We start from the raw sequence: 19,181 nt of genomic DNA on the forward strand, positions 1-19,181 counted from the left end.
AGAGTTCAAGATGCTGTAATGAGACAGCAATGATCTTCTATTAGGACAATGGCTCTTCAGAGGGAAAATTTAAGCTTGTAGTGTCACTCATGTAACCACAACCGTGATTTATGTAATAGGGCTAGCAGTCTCCTCAAAGAGCATTTTCAAATTGGTAAAGGGTATTTGCAGCCTGAGGGGGATGTCTGTGTTGGGGCGCTTTCAGGTTCTCTGCACAACTAATAAGTGGAAAACAACATCAGCTTCTCTTTATCTGCTTCCACTGGGCCCCTCCAGCATTGTACATATAGATCTGTTTTCCATTTGCATTATTACACTGCCATTTGTTTATATTCTGTCTTCTCCCCATCCTAAGTAACTTCTTTGTGAGCCAGACTTTTTTTTTTTTTTTTGGTTGTGCATCTTTATTTCCCTAGGACTTACCATAGCATTTGACATCAGGAAAAGCGTCAATAAATGTTTGATGTATAAATAGATGAACATTGAATCAAGGACAAGCCAACAATTTCTGGGACCTCAAGAAGCAACGCCTCCATCATAGAGTAATGGACATTCCACAGGGATCTGAGCCTGCAGCACTGTTCTCACTAGGGAGGGAAACATGCAGGAACAGAATCCTGTCCTATTCACAGCACAGTCACAAAGAAAAGCAATTATGCATTCTGGGCTAGTCCAGACAGCTAGATTGGGTAGAGGTTCAGTCAAGTTGGGTACTATCTTGCAGTCCACCTGAGGAAGTTTGTATTTAATGAGTAGGAAGTGACAAGATGCTTTAACAAAAGCCTTTTTTTCCAGAATCCCTGTGTTGGCTGGCTGGCTTACCCAACCTCCCTAGGTTTTGAAATAAAATGGACCAGTAAATGTGCAACTCTTCTGTTTTGCATAATCTCTGTTAGAAAAGAAAGGGCCCTCGGAAAAAGTGCAAAAGTGAGGAGAAAACCCCAGCTATGACTGCCATGCAGACACACATGCAAACAGTGCATGTATGTAGTTAGTAGGTAGTAGAGCAAGGTAAATGATTTAATGGAGCATGAACAGGGTATCATCTCAGTTCAATTTAGGGCAGTTCAATAAAAATTTAGTGAGCATCTACTTTATGGGGAGAAACATGAATGATTAAGACACAGTCTCTTCCTTTAAAGAAGTCACAATCTAACACAGAAGTAAGACTCATGAGCTCATAACTTGTAACAGAGTATGATGAACACACAGAGGTGAGTTAGGTACATTGGTGGCACAGAGGAGCAGACAGTTAGCTGCGCTCAAGTTTGTCTTGAATGATGTGTAGAAATTCTTTAACTGCATGGGGCGGGGAGAGGCTAGGGAAAGAAGGACCCTTCCAGTTAGAAGCAGTAACATAGTCAGAGGCACAAGTGGGTGAAGCAGTGCAGAGTGGCCGGTGTGGGAGATGGGGCTGGCTCTTTTCTTGGCGACTACTGAGGTGCCCATTTTATCAGAAGTTCACTCTGTCTTTCTGGAATTTGCAAGATGGTTCTTGCTATTATATACAGGATGGACTGACAAGGATAACCTCTAAATAGGGAGATCAACTAGGAAGCTGTTGTAACAGTTTCAGGATGAGAAGTTTATGGTCCCGGGTAGAATTACGACTGTGAAAATAAAAAGCAAGACTTGAAAAAATGTGTTCTAGAGAAGTAATTCTCAGCCCCCTTTGTGTCTGATAACTCCTGAGAAAGAAAACATGCTTTCATCAGTAACAGTAGTGATGGTACGCTACAGAAGTGTTTCTCAAAAGGGATAATGGGGATATCATTTGGAAAATCACCTTAAATAATTCTGGTGTTGAGATCACCCTCTAATACCCTAGCAAGGAGAACCTCTATTCTGGAGGAAGAGCAAAGCTTTGTGGGAACCAAGAAGTGGAAGGGGTTAAGGCTGAAGATATAAAAAACAAATGTTACCATTTATTGAGAACCTAAAATGAGCCATCATCTTGGCAGTTATCATTTTATTTTATTTTTACTACTGTAGGGTAGGTATTATCCTCCTCATTTTCCCAAGGAGAGACCTGAAATTCAGCTAGATTCTGAACATTTTTCCAGCTCCAGTTGCTGCTGGTGGAAATGCCTGGATTCTATGACAGGACCATCTGATTGAAAAGCCTGAGCTCTTTGTAGCACAGACCACCAGCCCTCTCTAAGACCTTTAAGGCTGTAACCTGACTGGACCCTAACATTGGATCAGAGGGGTGCCATCAACAGGGAAAATGAAGTTACCCTCAGGGATGGGCTTTAAGAGAAAGATGCCCAGCTAGTACTCTGATCTCTTGTCTCTTTTTCTCCAGTATCACCACTATAGTGTGTCTCAGAGAATGATAAGGGCTCACATGCTATTTTGCTGAAAGCATGTGGGAGAGAAATTAGTGAGTAATTCATTCATTTTCTTTCAATCAACATGTATTTATCAGGCTCATATATTCCAGATATTTTGCTCAGTGTAAAGGATAAAAAGGTATATTTGCACACATTGCTCCTGCACTCCAGAAATCCATAGTTTCATGCAGGCTAAAATACGTAGCGTAGAATTCTAGTGGAGAGTGCTAAGTGGTCAAGTAGAGATGTGTGGAAGGTGCCATGAGAAAGTCTTCACCTCCCCAGTCAAGTGACAGCTGCTTCTTAAAGAATGAGTAGGAAATGTCTGTAGGGGGAGAAGTGAGAAGGGCACTCCAGGAGGAGAAAGCAGCAATGCAAAGGCAGGGCGTGTTGGAAGTGTTTCAGGAGATGGAAGTAGTGCCATGTAACAAGAGCTGAAAAGAAGAACACGGCTGTTCAGGGCTTTGTGTTCTCTTCTGAGGAGCAGGAATCTAGTTTCCTGAGTGGAGTGTGTTGGTAGCAGGGAGGAGGGGTGGCGACTTTAAGGGATTGGAGGGGGTGGCATGAGCTTAGTGTTTCCGAACAAAATTTGGAGAGCTGGTGGGGAAGGATTTGGTTGGAGAGAGTGGCTCCAGGAGAGGCGGATCCCAGTCTGTTACAAAGTCTCATCTCAGACAGGGTCAGGACCAAGTGTGAGTCCATCCTAAACATCACCCTCCTCCACCACCCCACAAACTCATTCCACTACCTCAGAGGGCTAAGTCTTTTTAAGGATCAAGTGGGAATGGAGGAGGAGCTTCACCTAACTTACTAGCCTGAGGAGTCCAGGATTGAGGGCTGTATACCAGCCTATAAAAGGAATCAATGCCTCAGGGCCTTTCCCATAGCAAAAAAAATCAGTCCTTGACACCTAGACAGTTCTTGTTTCCTTTGTTTTCTGCTTCTCGTGTTGCCTGAAGGCGTGCCTCTTCTTTTGACTTGTATAATTCCCTCATCTAGCTGGGGGCCTTATATAAACTCTGCTGCACTGTTAATATTTCATTGTCATTTTCAGCTCTATTACATCCTCCTCTCAATCATTCTTTAGAGCAGGAGATGTCATCTAGAGGGGTCTGCAGCTTGCATAAATGAGTTATGAATCCTCATAATTTCAAGTGGGTTACCAAACCTCTTCCCAGCAGAACCAGGCATCTGGTAGCTCCAAAGTGTGAAGAGGACATTATGCATATGTATGTAGAGCCACATGCCCTACAGCGATTCAGAAGTACTTGCCACACTTGGGGGGGGGGGCATATGCAGGGAGACCTGAGAACTGCTCTTTGAAAGGAAGCTGCTTTAGCATATTCTTTCCATTCTCTATTCTGTGCACGAGGCTTCAACTTTCTTTTCCTGAACCAATAAAAGGAGTGAGAAAAAGGTCTGACTGAGTGTACAAATTATCTGTCATATACAACTTTGCATATATGTAGTCGGGTAACTTTACCATCAGCAGCTACTGGGGAAAGTGAAATAGCAACAAAGCTCAATCTATATGAACATAGCGAGGGCAACAAAATCAGGGACCTGGATGACTCTGACATGGATAATGTTGCCTGAAGAATTTGGAATGGAGGAAAATGTTCGACTGCTTGTAGCTGTTTGACCTGGCTGAAGATATTTATCCCCACTGAGACTTCCTGTACCTGTAAATGGGACATAATAATAGCTCTACTGAGTAGTGTTTCCTGAGAATTAGATTAAATAACAGATTTAAAATAGCTTATAAAAACATACCCAAGAACAAAAGCTAACAAAAGTATACTTTCCATTTCCTTCCTTTTGATTTATAATTATTTATTAATAATTATTCTGACTTCTGAAACTAAGTCAAACTCATAGTGACAGAGAGTAAAAGGGTGGCTACCAGGGTCTAGAGAATAGGGGAAAAGGAAAGATATTGGTCAAAGGATACAAACCATCGGTTATAAGATGAATAAGTTCTGGACACCTAATGTACAGTATGGTGACTATCGTTATTAATGATGTATTATATACCCGAAGTTTCCTACGAGAGATCTCAAGTGTTCTCACCACCAAAAAAAAAAAAAAAAAGTACTTGTGAGGTGATGGATATGTTAATTAGCTTGATTGTGGTAATAATTTCACAATGTATGTCTATGCCAAAATATCATATCGTGTACCCTAGATATGTATGTTATTTTTATTTGTCAGTCGTACCTCAAAAACAAAGAAACAAACAAAAACAGAAAAAAGAAAACTGTTAAGTTTAAAAACAAAAAACTGTCCTATTCACTTCATGTAGTTTTTGTGGTGGAAATTAAGTGAAAATAGTGAATGCTGTAGGCTGGGCAGGGGTGGCTCATGCCTGTAATCCCAGGATTTTGGGAGGTGAGGCAGGCAAATTACCTGAGGTCAGGAGTTCGAGACCAGCCTGGCCAATGGTAAAACTGTGTCTATTAAAAATACAAAAATTAGCTGGGCGTGGTGTGTGGTGGCAGATGCCTGTAATCCCAGCTGCTCGGGAGGCTGAGGCAGGAGAATCGCTTTAGCCCGGGAGATGGAGGTTGCAGTGAGCCGAGATCGTGCCACTGCATTCCAGCCTGGCCAACAGAGCAAGACTGTGTCTCAAAAATAACCACAAAACAAACAAAAATACTTAATAAAGTGAACAATTCCAAACAACCAGAACGTGTGATTATCATCATTATTTTGGAGGTACTTAGGCTGTCATTGTTACAGAAATATTTGGGAAAGGTTTACTTGAAGGAGATGCAGTGTTGTTACTGAGGAACAGAGAAGTTGAAGCGTTCATCTGTCAAGCCCGGTTCCTATCTACCTTCTTGGTGCAAAAAGCTGCCAAATACCTCATATATGTATAAGGTGGGTAGTGTTTGGAAAGGAGGATTGGGAGATGCCCTTTAAAAGTGGTATATACAAAGTGCAGACCTGCAGTTTTTACATTCCACAACTCTGAGTTCTTATCTTTTCTGGGACTTAAAGATTGAGCATGATTGTCAAGGCACATCTGATGGGTAACCAGCCAGCAGCTCAGATGCTTGCAGATGCTGCTGTTAGTTTGCATCATCCTTTCACAGGGAGATGGCGCCCTCACCCCTTCTCCCTCCTCTCTGCACCTTGGTGGTGGTGGTGGAGTGGGTGTGTTGGGAATCTCCCTGTGAAAGGACATGGTGAAGACTGGCAGAGTCTGAGGTTGGGCCTCAGAAGGAGGGCAGTAGGTAGGACTCTTGACCAAGTTGTCAAGGACCTGCAGTTTCTCATTTGTGCTGTCCAAACCCCCTTCTCAGTAAATTTCAGCATTTTCTCCTCCCATCCTTGTGACCTGGTGTGGAATTGGAGAGGCGTGGTGGGTAAGACAACTACCTTGGCATGTTCTGGCATCCTCAGACAGGCCTGGGATTGAGCCCCACCTCTGCCAGCTACCACTTGTAGCTGTTTGACCTGGTTTAAGTTATTTATCCCCACTGAGACTTACTGCACCTCTAAATGGGGCATAATAATATATCTACTGAATAGTGTTTCCAAGAATTAGATTAAATAATATATTTTAAATATCTCATGAAAACATACACAGAACAAAAACTAACAAAAATATACTTTCCATTTCCTTCTTTTTGATTTATAACAATTTATTAACAATGACTCTGACTTCCTTCTATATCACACTATCCTTATCAATAAAAAAGGGTAAACTAAATGACTTATAATTCCTGCACACTAGTAAAGCCTGAAAATTCTTCCACTTCCAGTGTTATAACCAAGAAATAAATGAGGTTGCTCTGTGCATTCTAAGGTACATGAGATAAAATTGCACAGAGAGATTAAAAGGGGGGAATTTGATCTAGGTATTATTGGACAACTAAAGTGTTAATAAGCAAATAGGGATTGACACAGTGGGGAAAGGCGCACAGAGCCTGATGCTGTTAGGTTTAACAAAAGCGATTTGGATAAACGGATTCCTGCTCAGATAATAGAGATTCTCCCAGAACTATGTAATTTAGAAGAGGGCAACTCAAAGGAAGCATGAGCATCTCTTTTGGGGAGTAGGTGCTTCTCCCTGCTTTCCAAAGCACACAGGCAGGAGTGCAGCAGAACTTGCAGGAGGCTGTAGTTCCATACTGGACACTCATCTGCATAAGTGCAAGGACTCTCTGTGTTTTGCTGCCAGTTAAACCTGAATGTTGAACTTTGGATGAATAAATGAGTATCACTGATGCACTTCAAGTATTAATGTCTGAGTGTAGGGTAAAATCCAGGACAAGAGAACCTAGTGATCTTTTATCTTTTTAGAATAGCAATTCTCCTGGAACACTTCCTGAAGACATCTCATAGCACTTTTGCAAATGCTGATAGTTTATTTAAGCTTGTAGACAGCTTTTTTTCTTGTCTGCCGTACAGCTGTGAGTGTGGGAGCACAATTCTCTGGGGACCTGGGCATATGTTCTCTCCTGGAGAAAATCTGGGAGAGAGCCCCAAAGAACACACTGTACCCCTCTCTCTGCCAAGAAAAGAAAATCCTGCCTGAAATGCACCCTCGGCCAATGAGAAAGTGTGAGCTGGAAATAGAGCTTTAGAAACTTAACTGTGCATTAGAATGAAGAGTGAGTTGGTGGATGAGTTGGAAATTCTGGGTTCCATTTTTGATCTTCCACCGTAATGATATGTCTCACATACTACAGAGTGTGGTAAACTCTCTGGACTTCAGTTCCTCCCCTGTAAATGAGGAGATTAGCCAAAGACACGTCAATGTCAAGATACCTTCCAGCCAGATGCTCCCAATTTTATTGGCACTTCCTAGAATTGTAAAGCTGGAAAAATATTCAGATTTTTCTAATTCAGCTTTTTTTATTTCATAGATGAGAAAACTGAGTTGTAGAGAGGTGAAGTTATTTGTCAAAAGCCACCAAACCAAGTAGAAGCCAAGCTAAGGTTAGGACCAGTATCCTCAGAACACCAGTCCAAAGGCTCTTCATCTGTTGAGTCACAGTCCACCTTAAATTCTGATGCAAGCCCTGGACCTGCTGGGAGTGGAGAAGGGATGGGAGGAGCAAATGCATCCCAAGTAAATCCATAAAATTTGCAAACTACTATCAGGGTTGTGTGTTGGGGCAGGGCGGCGGGGAGACAGGTCTTAGATTTCGGGCTAAAAACCCTATGTAACACTTTATTTCTGAAAGTCGGGGTTGGAACCAAATATTTAAGGATTTTTTTTTTTTTTTTTTTTTTAAACAGGGTCTGGCTCTGTCGCCCATTCTGGAGTGCTCGGCTCACTGCAGCCTCAACCTCCTGGGCTCCTGAGTAGCTGGGACCACAGGCATGTGCCACCACGCCCAGCTTATTGTTTTTGTAGTTTTTTGGTAAAGAAGGGGTTTCTCTATGTTGTCCAGGCTGGTCTCGAATTCCTGGGCTCAAGGGATCCGCTTGCCTTGGCCTTCCGAAGTGCTAGGATTACATGCATGAGCCACTGCACCTGGCTGGAACGTTTTTATATGTGATGGGAAGTGTGCCTCTGGCTTCTTTGGTTTAATAGCTTCATTTGTGCAAGAAGCGTCAAAACACACTGGACCAAATTTAGGTTTATATCTACCCTCCAAATAAGTCTTACTCACGTGTTTTGTTGATGGCAGTTTCTGATTTGTAAAAAGCCAGTTCCCCTTTTAAATGTTATAGCTGTTGTTCCTCTTACAAATACTTCTGCTAAATTCGGTGCTCCACATTTGTCAACCATAGTCAGATAACACAACAAGGGGCTGGCTAAAACAGAAAAGGTTTTCTCATTAAGTGAATCTGAAGGAGGCCTCTACTAATTAGTTATTGAATTGGATCTTTGGGGTAGGTGCATTAAAATGACCAGTTCTTCTTGAAAATATATAGCATACAGTCCTGGACCCCAGCCCAGACCTATTGATTCAGAATCTTTAGGAAGTAAGGCCAAAGAATCTGTGTTGTTACAAACTCTCCAAAACCTCTTATGCACACTCACATTTAAAAACACCCATTCTCAATACTAGCCCAAATGTTTTCAGTCTTTAACAAAACTGATCTAATGATAATACTATCCTAAATGATTCTTTGGTCTTTGAAATGGTGAGGTGATGCAGGATTCAGACAGTAATACAGGTATAGAAAACATACCATTTAATTTTTCAAAGAAAATGTTTTTTCTCTCCACTTAAATACAAGGAGATGAGTGGCTGTGGCCTGACTCATACCATGGTGGACATGGTGTAGGGTATCAACATTTCTTCTTGGTGGCCCTCATTTTCCAGATGATTCCTTAGCTGAGTTTTCTTTTTTTCTTTTTTTTGACAGAGTCTCACTCTGTTGCCCAGGCTGGAGTGCAGTGGTGCAATCTCGGCTCACTGCAACCTCCGTTTCCTGGGTTCAATTGATTCTCCTGCCTCAGCCTCTTGAGTAGCTGGGACTACAGGCGCTCGCCACCATGCCCAGCTAATTTTTTGTATTTTTAGTAGAGACGGGGTTTCCCTGTGTTAGCCAGGATGGTCTCGATCTCCTGACCTTGTGATCCACCTGCCTCGGCCTCCCAAAGTGTTGGGATTGAGTTCTTGTTTTAAGATTCACAGTTGCATGCATTCCTGCCATTGAAGAACTACCCCTGTAGTTCTGCTTGACTTTATTGAAATACAGAAATATCAAGTGTGTATTCCAAAAAAAAAAACAAAATACTTCAGCAGATAGTAAATGTAAAACTTACATCTCCTCTTAGCATCAAACAAGCTAACATACACACTCATATACTGGCAGAACAAAAACTCATCTAAGAATGACAAAGTCTGACATTTTCTAACTTTAAAACACCTTGCTCTATTTCTGAACTAAGGTTTCTCTGGTTTTCAAAGAGGCTTCATAGAACTCCTGGGGATATTAATTCAGCTGCTTTTCACCCCCTCTGTCTTCAGGTTTGGGATTCTTGAGTGCTTCCGTGGGCTCGCATACCTTGTGTGTCTGTGTAGCCACTTCTGGGTTCAGATCCCTCTATTCCAGTAGTGTGGTCAGAGCAGGATAAATCTACTCCAGCCCTCAGAGCCTCATCTCAAGGGCAATAGAGGGCATTTGGAAACTTCTCTTGAGTAAGAGTATAGGGTATCCAAACTGACAAGGGACTCAGTGAAAACGCAGTTGCCCTCTGCTACCCAGTGTGTGGCCCGTAGAATGTGCATGACTTTGCAGTCATGGAAGCACATACTTCATTAAAATTTGTTTAGTTACTTTTTTCCCCCACAGAGACCATGTCCTGACTGCAGTTTATTAAAACTACCTAGGCCGTGTACCATTATTCGTCCTGCTTGTATTCATGACTGGCCTGTTCGCAATAGGAACATCCAGGTAGAGATCAATAATCAGTCTCTTAGTTAGGGCAGAGAGAGGAAAAAAAAAAGAAAATCCACTGGTGCACTGCATTCAGCTGTGTTTAAGAGGTCTTATCATTAAAGCAGCAGCAGGCATTTATAAACCAAGGTTGCCGGCAGTGCTGGGCAGACAGGATTAGAATAATCATCCATCAGGCTCTGTTTCATGAATGTTTTCCTTTGACTTTTGGCAGGATCTCCAACCTGAGCATATGCCAGTTGACATGGGAACACTGAGGCCAGCAATTTAAGGATTTCACATTTGCTTGCAGTGGTAAGATTTAAATATATAACAACTAAGAGCGTGAAATATTACTGGGTTCTGGCTTTTTCCATTAGATGCGAAAGTGAGGTTGTTTAGGTGTATCTTTTTTGATCAGTAAAGATCTCTACTTGCAAAATCAATGCAAACACAAGATAAATCCATAACCCATAAATATTGAACATAGTGCTTGTTGGTATGAATGAAAATAGGAAAACTAATAATTAGATTTTTTAAGTGTCTGCATCATTGGACTAAGTGGAGGAAATGGTTTCCATGTTGAACAATGAAACTATGTATATTCAGAAGAGATATGATTATACAGCACAAAGGGATACAGAGTTAAAGATCAATGGGGAGAAAGAAAGGAAAAGTGACTCTGTTTTCAATTCTGCATGGGGCAGCCATACCCTTAACATGGGTCCAGATATTTGGTTTCTAAAACAACCACATGTGCAGTTAGCTGGGAGATTATGTAAAAATGAGGCCTCTGTAAGCCGATGACAGTGCACCTCCGCACGCTGGACACTTGCTGCCATCCGAGACATCTGTACGCCATTACTTAAAAAGAGAGTGATAATGGTGACTGTTGACAGATGGATGGCAAATTGTGTTACTGGAAGATCATTTTGAAAAGGGAAGTCTCCCACTCTTCTGTGTGTATGTGCATTTATATATATGTGTAGACAGACACACGTATACTCTCTCCCTTAAATCTGAGGCCAAAATGTAATACTGAAAAAAGTAATAATTAAAATTTACATTCTTACTAAAAGAGAGCACCATCTTTGGACACATTTTCAATATAAAGTAGAAACTGCACCATGATAGGGTTAAATGGTCTAACAAGATCATCTAGGCCTCGGTGGATTCTTTGGGCCCTGTGTTGTTTAATTTAATAGGTTAAATTAAAAAATAATACGCATTCCATTACCATCTTCCCTTAAGTCACATCTTCCTGGAGTGAGCCTATATTTGGCACATTCAATTCTCTGAGAGCTACCATTTTAATATATTTTCTTTCTTTCCTTCTTCCTTTTTTTTCTTTTGAGACAGAGTCTTGGTCTGTCAGCCAGGCTGGAGTGCAGAGACATAATTACAGTTCACTGAAGCCTTGACCTCCTAGACTCAAAGGATCCTCCCACCTCAGCCTCCTGAGTAGCTAGGACTACAGGCAAACACCACTGTGCCATCCTAATTAAAAAAAATTATAGAGATAGGGTATCACTGTGTTGCCCATGCTGGTCTTGAACTCCTGGCCTCAAGTGATCCTCTTGCCTTGGTCTCCCAAAGTGCTGGGATTACAGGGGTGAGCCACTGCATTCAGCCACTAATATAGTTTCTATATATTTCTTAGTCCCAATTTTCATGTGGTCTTGTTGCAGATCCATGGTGCATTGAGTAAAATGGGACTTTGAGAAGCCTGATTTGCTTATTCTTGTATGCTGACCATGGTGTAACATCTGTGAATTTCTGAAGGATGTATTTTAGAAATTCAGCATTCTTATTTAGTCCTCTTAGTATATTCTTCTCAAATTGCCTTGCTGCTTTATTCAGTCATATTATTGCAGTAACTTTTAGTTTAACAGCTTGTATTCTCAAAATCTATTTATGGAACAATGGAAGAATGATTGTGAAATAGATTGGAAGATGTATTACTTAAACTGATACCTGGAAGTGATGGTAAAACTTCACACTTTTATGCATATAAAAGTAAATGAATGTATCATTATGGTTTATTTTATCTGAATATTACATTCCCCTTGAAAATTAAATAACTTTGCACTTGAGTTTCATATTTTATTTCATGATTTAGAAGTGCTTTCTAGGAACTATCACCAAAGCCTAACTTCCATATGTAAGTCATGGTTTCCTCATATGTACATGGAATTTAAGATAACATGCTAGTTAGAGTCATTAAATCTTCGATGTCAGAAGGGGCTGAGTTAAACTGAATAGGGCTTTTAAAAATCCCCAAAGTTGAGCAATGTGAGGAGGAAAAAAAAGTAAGAGAAACACGCATATGATTGGCCTTAATGATATTATAAGCCTATAAGGAAGTGGCCTACAGCTCACATCTGGACCACAGAAGTCATCATTTCATCTGAACTGTGTGTATCAAATTATGCTTTTTGTTATCCAAAGTGAAAGCCTGCAAAAAAAAAAAAAAATCCAATAGACCCTGCTAAATTGAGTTGCATCATTTAGAAAGCGGGAAGATTTTCTTAGAACTAGCCTTGGGGCCGGGCGCGGTGGCTCAAGCCTGTAATCCCAGCACTTTGGGAGGCCGAGACGGGCGGATCACGAGGTCAGGAGATCGAGACCATCCTGGCTAACATGGTGAAACCCCATCTCTACTAAAAAATACAAAAAACTAGCTGGGCGAGGTAGTGGGCGCCTGTAGTCCCAGCTACTCGGGAGGCTGAGGCAGGAGAATGGCGTAAACTCGGGAGGCAGAGCTTGCAGTGAGCTGAGATCCGGCCACTGCACTCCAGCCCGGGCAACAGAGCAAGACTCCGTCTCAAAAAAAAAAAGAACTGGCCTTGGAGCTTCTTGTCTCTGTAGAGAACCAAGGACCATACAGAATACTGTCCCACTTCTGCATATGAGGACACTGTTGAACAGATAGACTTGTTTGAGAAGTAATATAATCATGTAGAGTGACAGAGTAGAAAAGCACTAATGTAGACACCAATGTACCACAATCTTAATCCTAAAACCATACCTGATTTTGCTGGATAAGATTTTTTTTCTTTTGTCTCTAAGATTTTAAATAGCCCCTAAATGTCAGTCCTTAGTTTTTAATTTGTAAAAGGGGTTTAATACTTGCGCTATTCTCTGTAGACTTAGCTGGAGATAAAATAGTAAGTAAAAAATACTTTGTGGAACTTAAAATCACTACACAGAATTTAGTATTGCTAGAAAGTTGCTTCCTTATTAATAGCACTTGTCTGATTTGAACATTAGGTCAGAAAAGCATCTTCATCGATCTGGTCTATGTTTTCACACTGAATGAAGGCTTACGGTTGCTCTGAGCTCTAATACACTTGACTGTTCTTATTAAATTATGATAACAAAATGCAATCATTATAACTTTCCCTGAATTGTATGTGTATCTATTTTTAGTGTTGTTGATGCACTGATCCGAAATTTCAGTGTTCTAAAATTACTCCAAATGAGAGTATGGGAGAGTACAGAGGAAATGTTTACAATACAATCCCTGTCAGTAAGGGGAGCAGAAAGGGTCTCTGGGGCTCATCCGTGTGGTAAAGCCATCTTTCTCAGACCTCCTTTCCTCTAATTCTTTTCAGATGTAGACTTCCTACCATAGCAAACCCTGTGTATCTTCCTGCCCCTTCTCCTCCTCTCTACCCACTCCTGTCTCCTTTCTCCTCTCCTTCACACCTCAGAAAGTCCTTTGATTGTTTACAATCCAGGTTTTTTTTAGCTATTGACCCACAGCCTTCTGCTTCCATAAATCCTGCTTTAAGTGTTTGATCTGTAAGACAAATATACCCCCATAGCCCTGAGTTTACTCTCTGACTCTGTTTCATTACAAATGTTGTAGACAATCAATATGAGTTGGGGGTGGGGGGGAAATGTCTTAGGTCAACAAACACAATTTGCTGGAACATACCATAATCTTTGCCCTTGCAAAGAACTGTTGATCACATGTCTTTTAAGAATAAAGCCAAGTTGTTGGAAAATGTAACTTAAATTAAATACACAGGAAATTCCAACAATTACACATGACATAAAAAATCTTTCAGAGCTTCCAGTTCATGTACTAATGTTAGAAGCAATCAAGGACTATGAATAATGGATGAAGTTAAACATAGTGGCCCAAATTTTTATCCAGAGTGCTAGAGAAGAACGTTAACATAATGGATGTGGGTCAAAGAAATTGCCTGACATATGAAATACCAACCAAGAGTATCATCCATTTATTTTTTCTTTAGGAATAAAGTTTGCACACCATGCCAAGGTCACCATTGTGGAGATACCTATTTGTGTGCACTATAGTCCTCCCTAATGATAACAATACTCCTCCCCAGTCCCAAGACCCCCAGTCACATGGCAGCATCATTTGTACCTTCTGTGACAATTAAAATCCACCCTCATTTCTACCAATTTGTTATCCCAAGAGAACAAAAGTAACTAATAGCTCCTTCAAGCCTGGGAATGATCTATTTTGTCCTTATGTTAGAACTTAATTTAAACCTTCCTTGGTCACAAAATTCTGAGACTAATCTGGGAAAGCAACCAAAGAGAATTAAGATGAGAATAAGGTTAAGTATGGGAAATGTTGTCCTAAAATACTCCACCCAAATTTCCATGTGTTTATAACTGATCCAATTAGCTTGAAAATTAGTTTGAAATCATCATAGCAGATCATAGTACTAATAACTCAATCAAACAGTGTACTCACTGTCTGGCAGATCTGGCTACATCTATTATTTCTAGCATTCCCAACTCAAAAGGTAATTTCTCTTTTCAATCACTGACCTCTGTTTCTCCCCAAAGCCAATGTGGAGGTAAGATATAATCAGCAAAGAGAGCTCCTTAGGACCCTTCCCAGGAAGGGGATCAGGACATTATGGAATTTGACAGAGTTTCTAGTAGGGTCTCTCAAATCTCAGCTATTTTTATTAGCATTTTGTGAAGCTCCAGAAAACTGCAAGTATTTTCTGTTCTAGTCACCCCTTATTACTTTCCAGCTTATCAAAATAACCCATGACTAACAACAGGAACCCGAGAACCGCCATAACTGCAATGGTCCTATCTATCACTCAAACATTTTTTGTGTAACAAAGTCAAAAGCAAATTTTCTTCTTTTATTTTCAAGTTTTGCTTCTGACAAAATGTCATTGGAGCTCAGTGACTTATGAAAAACTGGGACAGATTGAGAGCCTCTGATAAAGGCAATCTTTATATCACTACAAGATTCTGCTAAATTGAGGGGAAAGGGGACTTATAGTTCTTAATAATGTGTTGATACATTATAAGATATTATTGTAAAAGACACAAACATGATTCCAGAAACATTTTAAAAGCTTGAATATTTAATATTTATTTGTTTTAGAGATAGAGGGAAAGAGGAGATGAGAAACATATATTGTGTAATCATATTATGATTTCATCCTCATATCAGGCAAGAAGATATACTCTGCCATACCATCCCATGATTATGTACTTTACCTTTTAGACTCTATCTGCTTATATTGTGTGTGTGTGTGTGTGTGTGTATGTGTGTGTGACAGAGAGAGAGAGAGAGAATATGAATGTCTGAGAAAGTAGGAAAGAGTTATCGTCAAAAGTAAAACTCTCAGAGGTTGCCTGAAGGGGCAAGGTTTACCAAATGTCTATTGTTTAAGGAGTGACAATTACTGCTAAGATTAAAAATAGTAATTTTAGAATTGTTATGAATTCTTAGTGTTGTTTTGGTGTGTTTTTCAGTGAGCTGTAGTGCCATATTGTCATGGCACTACCATGACAACTGTTGTGTCCTTGGATCCCCTGAAATCTTGATTTCATAAATGGAGGATATCATGGTAAAAACAGACATTTCTAAATATTAATTTTCCATGTGAAAGGCATTAATCATTTTGTTTTTTCTTTTCCTAATCACTCATGCATCCTTTTTTTTTTTTTTTTTTTTTTTTTTTTTTTTTTTTTGGCAAGCCGTTCATTGAACAAATGTTTATCGATCACCATGTAGGCATTGCTAGACATTGTTTTATATATTGAGGATGCTGAAGTAAACCCAACAGATAAAAATGTCTGCATTCAAGGAAGTTAGTTTTCAATGGAGGAGATAAATGATGCAGGGATAAAAAGATCTAAAATATAGCTTTTATGTATTTTATATTCCCATATATATTTTTATATATAGATGAGTGCAAAAAGAAAAAAGAGGAGATATGAAGTGGTATATGGGGCTGAACTTTACATGGAGTGACCTGGTAAAGATTTTCTATGTGGATACCGTCTGAGAAAAAGACTTCAAGGAAATGAGACAGCAAGCCAGGCAGAAATCTGAGGAAGATTGTTCTAGGCAGAGAGAACAGTAAGTGCACAAGCTCTGGGACAAGAGAATGGGTAGTATATTTCAAAATTAGCAGGGAGGCTATTCAGTCTGAATCGTTACAAGGATCACTCTGGCTGCCATGCTGAGAGTGTGTCTTAGTCTGTTTACACTGCTATACTGGGTGGCTTATAAACAACAGAAATTTATTTCTCACAGTTCTGGAGGCTAAGAAGTCCAAGATCAAGGCATCAACAAATTCAGTGTCTGATGAGGGCCCATTTCCTTGTTCATAGATGGAGCCTTCCATTTGTCCTTACATGGTGGGGGAGGCGAGAAAGCTCTCTGGGATTTTTTAAATAATTACAGTAATCCCATTTTTGAGGGCTATACTGTCATAACCTAATCACCCTCCCAAACACCCCACCTCTTGATAACATCACCTAAAGGGTCAGGATTTCAACGTAAGGATTTTGGCAGAACGTAAACATGAAGCCCATAACAGAGTAGGAAGAAACTCACATGGTGGGTAGGGAAGACATAAGTAGGTAGACCACTTAGGAGACTGCTTCAGTAACTTCAGGAAGAGAGGATAGGGTCCTGTGCCTAGGTAGAGAAGAGCGCAAATAACTTGTCTGTAAGAACAAGAAAGATGTGTATAGGTGGGAAGAGATGGTAGTCACAGAATATGAAAGTTCTCTTTTGATTGTTTAGCAAATGTCAGTCACATTAGACTGCGTAAGTGTAAGCATACAGTGATCACCTGATTGAATTTAAGGAGGGTTATGATTTCACCAGGAAAGTTCACCAACATAAAAAAGGAGCTAGGAAAAGATTATAATGATCCTCTATGGAATTTAAGCTGGAAAGGAGGGAGAGAATTTCATGAGAGAGCTATATCTCAGGGACAGAGAGAGTGAATTTCAGGTCGTTGTGGGATTTTAGAATTGTAGGAGTTAGGGTGTTAGAAGGAGTGATCGGGAAAAATAAGAGATCATGATCACAGAAGAGAATATTTAAAATTGAGATTCTTGCAAGGAGTCAGTTATTGATAACCACGAGGTCAAGTGTTGGACTGTGTAAGTGAGTGGCTCAAGAAGGATGGCTGATGAAATCTCTAAAAGCAAAGTAGTCCAGAAACTGAAAAACAGGTTATTGGAAGGATCATGCCATTGGATATGAAAATGGCCAAAAATTAAATAGGGATAGTATTAGAGAAAGTGATAATGAGCCATTTGCTAAAATCTCCAATGAATGGAGGGAGAATGAACTGGAGGATGGTGGAGGAAGCACCAACAAGAGTAGGGGAGTACAGTCTGATGCCATGAAAGAGAAAGCTGGAGCTTTGTTGAGGAGGAAGGACAAAAGGCCTGGACACAGTAATGAAGAACACAGAGGACACCTCCTATACTTTTATGCTCCTTGGTAAGAGGGATCTAGGAGAGTAAAAGCTGCCTCTTGAAAGGACTTTAGTGGAATGAGTATGTGGGCAGTCAGATCTCAACTAGTGCAAAACGGAGAAAGGGAAGTTTCCACAGGAAGTAGACAATAAGCAGATTTACTGATGACTGACCTCAAGTCCCAGAGGATTCAGTGAAAGACTTTCAGGAGGTATGAGGCTAAGATCAGAACAAGTAGTGAACAAAGCCACGTGAGGATTAGAGAAGAGGAGATAAGAGATGACCTGGAAGTGCTGGGCTGGTGTGGTGACTGATCTGCCATGGTCCAATAATAGCTGGTCTGCTGGTCCAGTGCAGGTGGTGGCGGTGAGGCTGTGAGTGTTTAGAGGAAAGAGAGTTATGTGCAAGTTTTGGGGGTGTGACAGACCTTTCCAAGAACATGAAGAGCTCTCAGGTGACCATTGACTGTTACTGAGGAGACTGTTATCCTTCAGAAGGGTGATGTGCTCAGAACACACAGATACCCTCTTAAGTCGAACTAAACAGTGGCCTTCAGCTCAGTGGTCTTACACTGAATGGGCTGACTCCCTCTGAGTTCATCATTACAGAGCCCAATGGCTCAACTTTAATCAGAGGATACATTTACCTTCCTTCATCAGTAGAATGTCATATTATTGGGCTTGTCATGTACAGACTGTGAGCTTATTTTCATCATTTAAAGCATTCTTTTGTGATCTGTGCTGTTTTTCCCTTCAACCTTTCTTCCCCCTCCCCTCATTTTCTCTCCTAACCTGTTCTACTCCTTGATGCTGTGAATGAATGAATAACTGTCTTTATGTCCATTGCCTCCAGTGTCTCTGGAAGTACTCTCTTCTCCTCCTGTGTGCATACTAGTTTCCCCATAGTTTTGCTCATCTTCTATTTTGTGCATTCTGAGCTGTGTAAAGGTATGTGCGTTTCAAGTCCTAGTGGTCCTCTCCTTTGTTTGTCCTGACCTTCTGCCTTTGCTCAACTGATGTGAGAACTGTTGCTGTATCATAAGTGACTGTTAACTTTTTCTCTTTTTATCTAAAACAATTCTAAAACCAACATCTTTTGGGGGAGGATGATAATATTCATACAGTTTGTGGAGGCGCTACCTCTGATCAGTCATTCTATGGGACTCTAATAAAATGCAAGTTGTAATGAAATCTAAGGCCTCAGGCCCACTGTCTCCAAAAAGTAAAGCTATTTTCTGTTTGTGACTTTAGGGGCAGCTATTCAGTTCTCTAGAACAAAAAAGTGTACATATGAAGTAGATATGAATAGAATTAGGATCACAGTTAGTGACAGAGACTATCAGTACCATTGGGGTTATCGTGAATCATGAAATTGCTGTTGCTCTTCTTCTCTTACAATGTAGAGATATTGCAAGGATTTTAAAGTCTGGTATGTTTGGACTTTTCATTGGAAGTAAATGATATGAGTCAGTGAAGAACACATGATTTAGATAAATGAACTTTTCTTAACAGTTAAAATTATTCACTTTTCATCCTCACCTATACCATTGGTTATTTCTTTATTCACGTTCTAAGACAAGATTCAGACTTCTTGTTATACTTCTCAATCTCCCTTAGGTTCTCAATTTCAGGTTCTCACCACCTGCAGTTTCTGAGGCAGTGCCATATAGAGTAAGAGCACTGGATATGGCAGGAAAGGACTAGTGTTTAAAGTCTGGCTTTGGGCCGGGCGTGGTTGCTCAAGCCTGTAATCCCAGCACTTTGGGAGGCCGAG

The 19,181-nt window shown here is 40.5% G+C and overlaps 1 protein-coding gene across 2 annotated transcripts in view; it reads left to right on the forward strand.

Moving 5' to 3' along the window:
- Positions 1–19,181, forward strand: part of SEMA6D (sema domain, transmembrane domain (TM), and cytoplasmic domain, (semaphorin) 6D) — a 585,902-nt gene that overhangs the window by 210,092 nt on the left and 356,629 nt on the right. For both annotated transcript variants that reach the window (XM_011928555.1, XM_011928553.1), the window contains one exon: positions 9,916–9,995. The gene's annotated coding sequence lies outside the window, so the exon portion shown is untranslated. The remainder of the gene's footprint in view (positions 1–9,915; positions 9,996–19,181) is intronic.

The sequence above is a fragment of the Colobus angolensis genome, unplaced genomic scaffold (genome assembly GCF_000951035.1).
Source record: "Colobus angolensis palliatus isolate OR3802 unplaced genomic scaffold, Cang.pa_1.0 Scaffold78, whole genome shotgun sequence".
Classification (NCBI taxonomy): Eukaryota; Metazoa; Chordata; class Mammalia; order Primates; family Cercopithecidae; genus Colobus; species Colobus angolensis.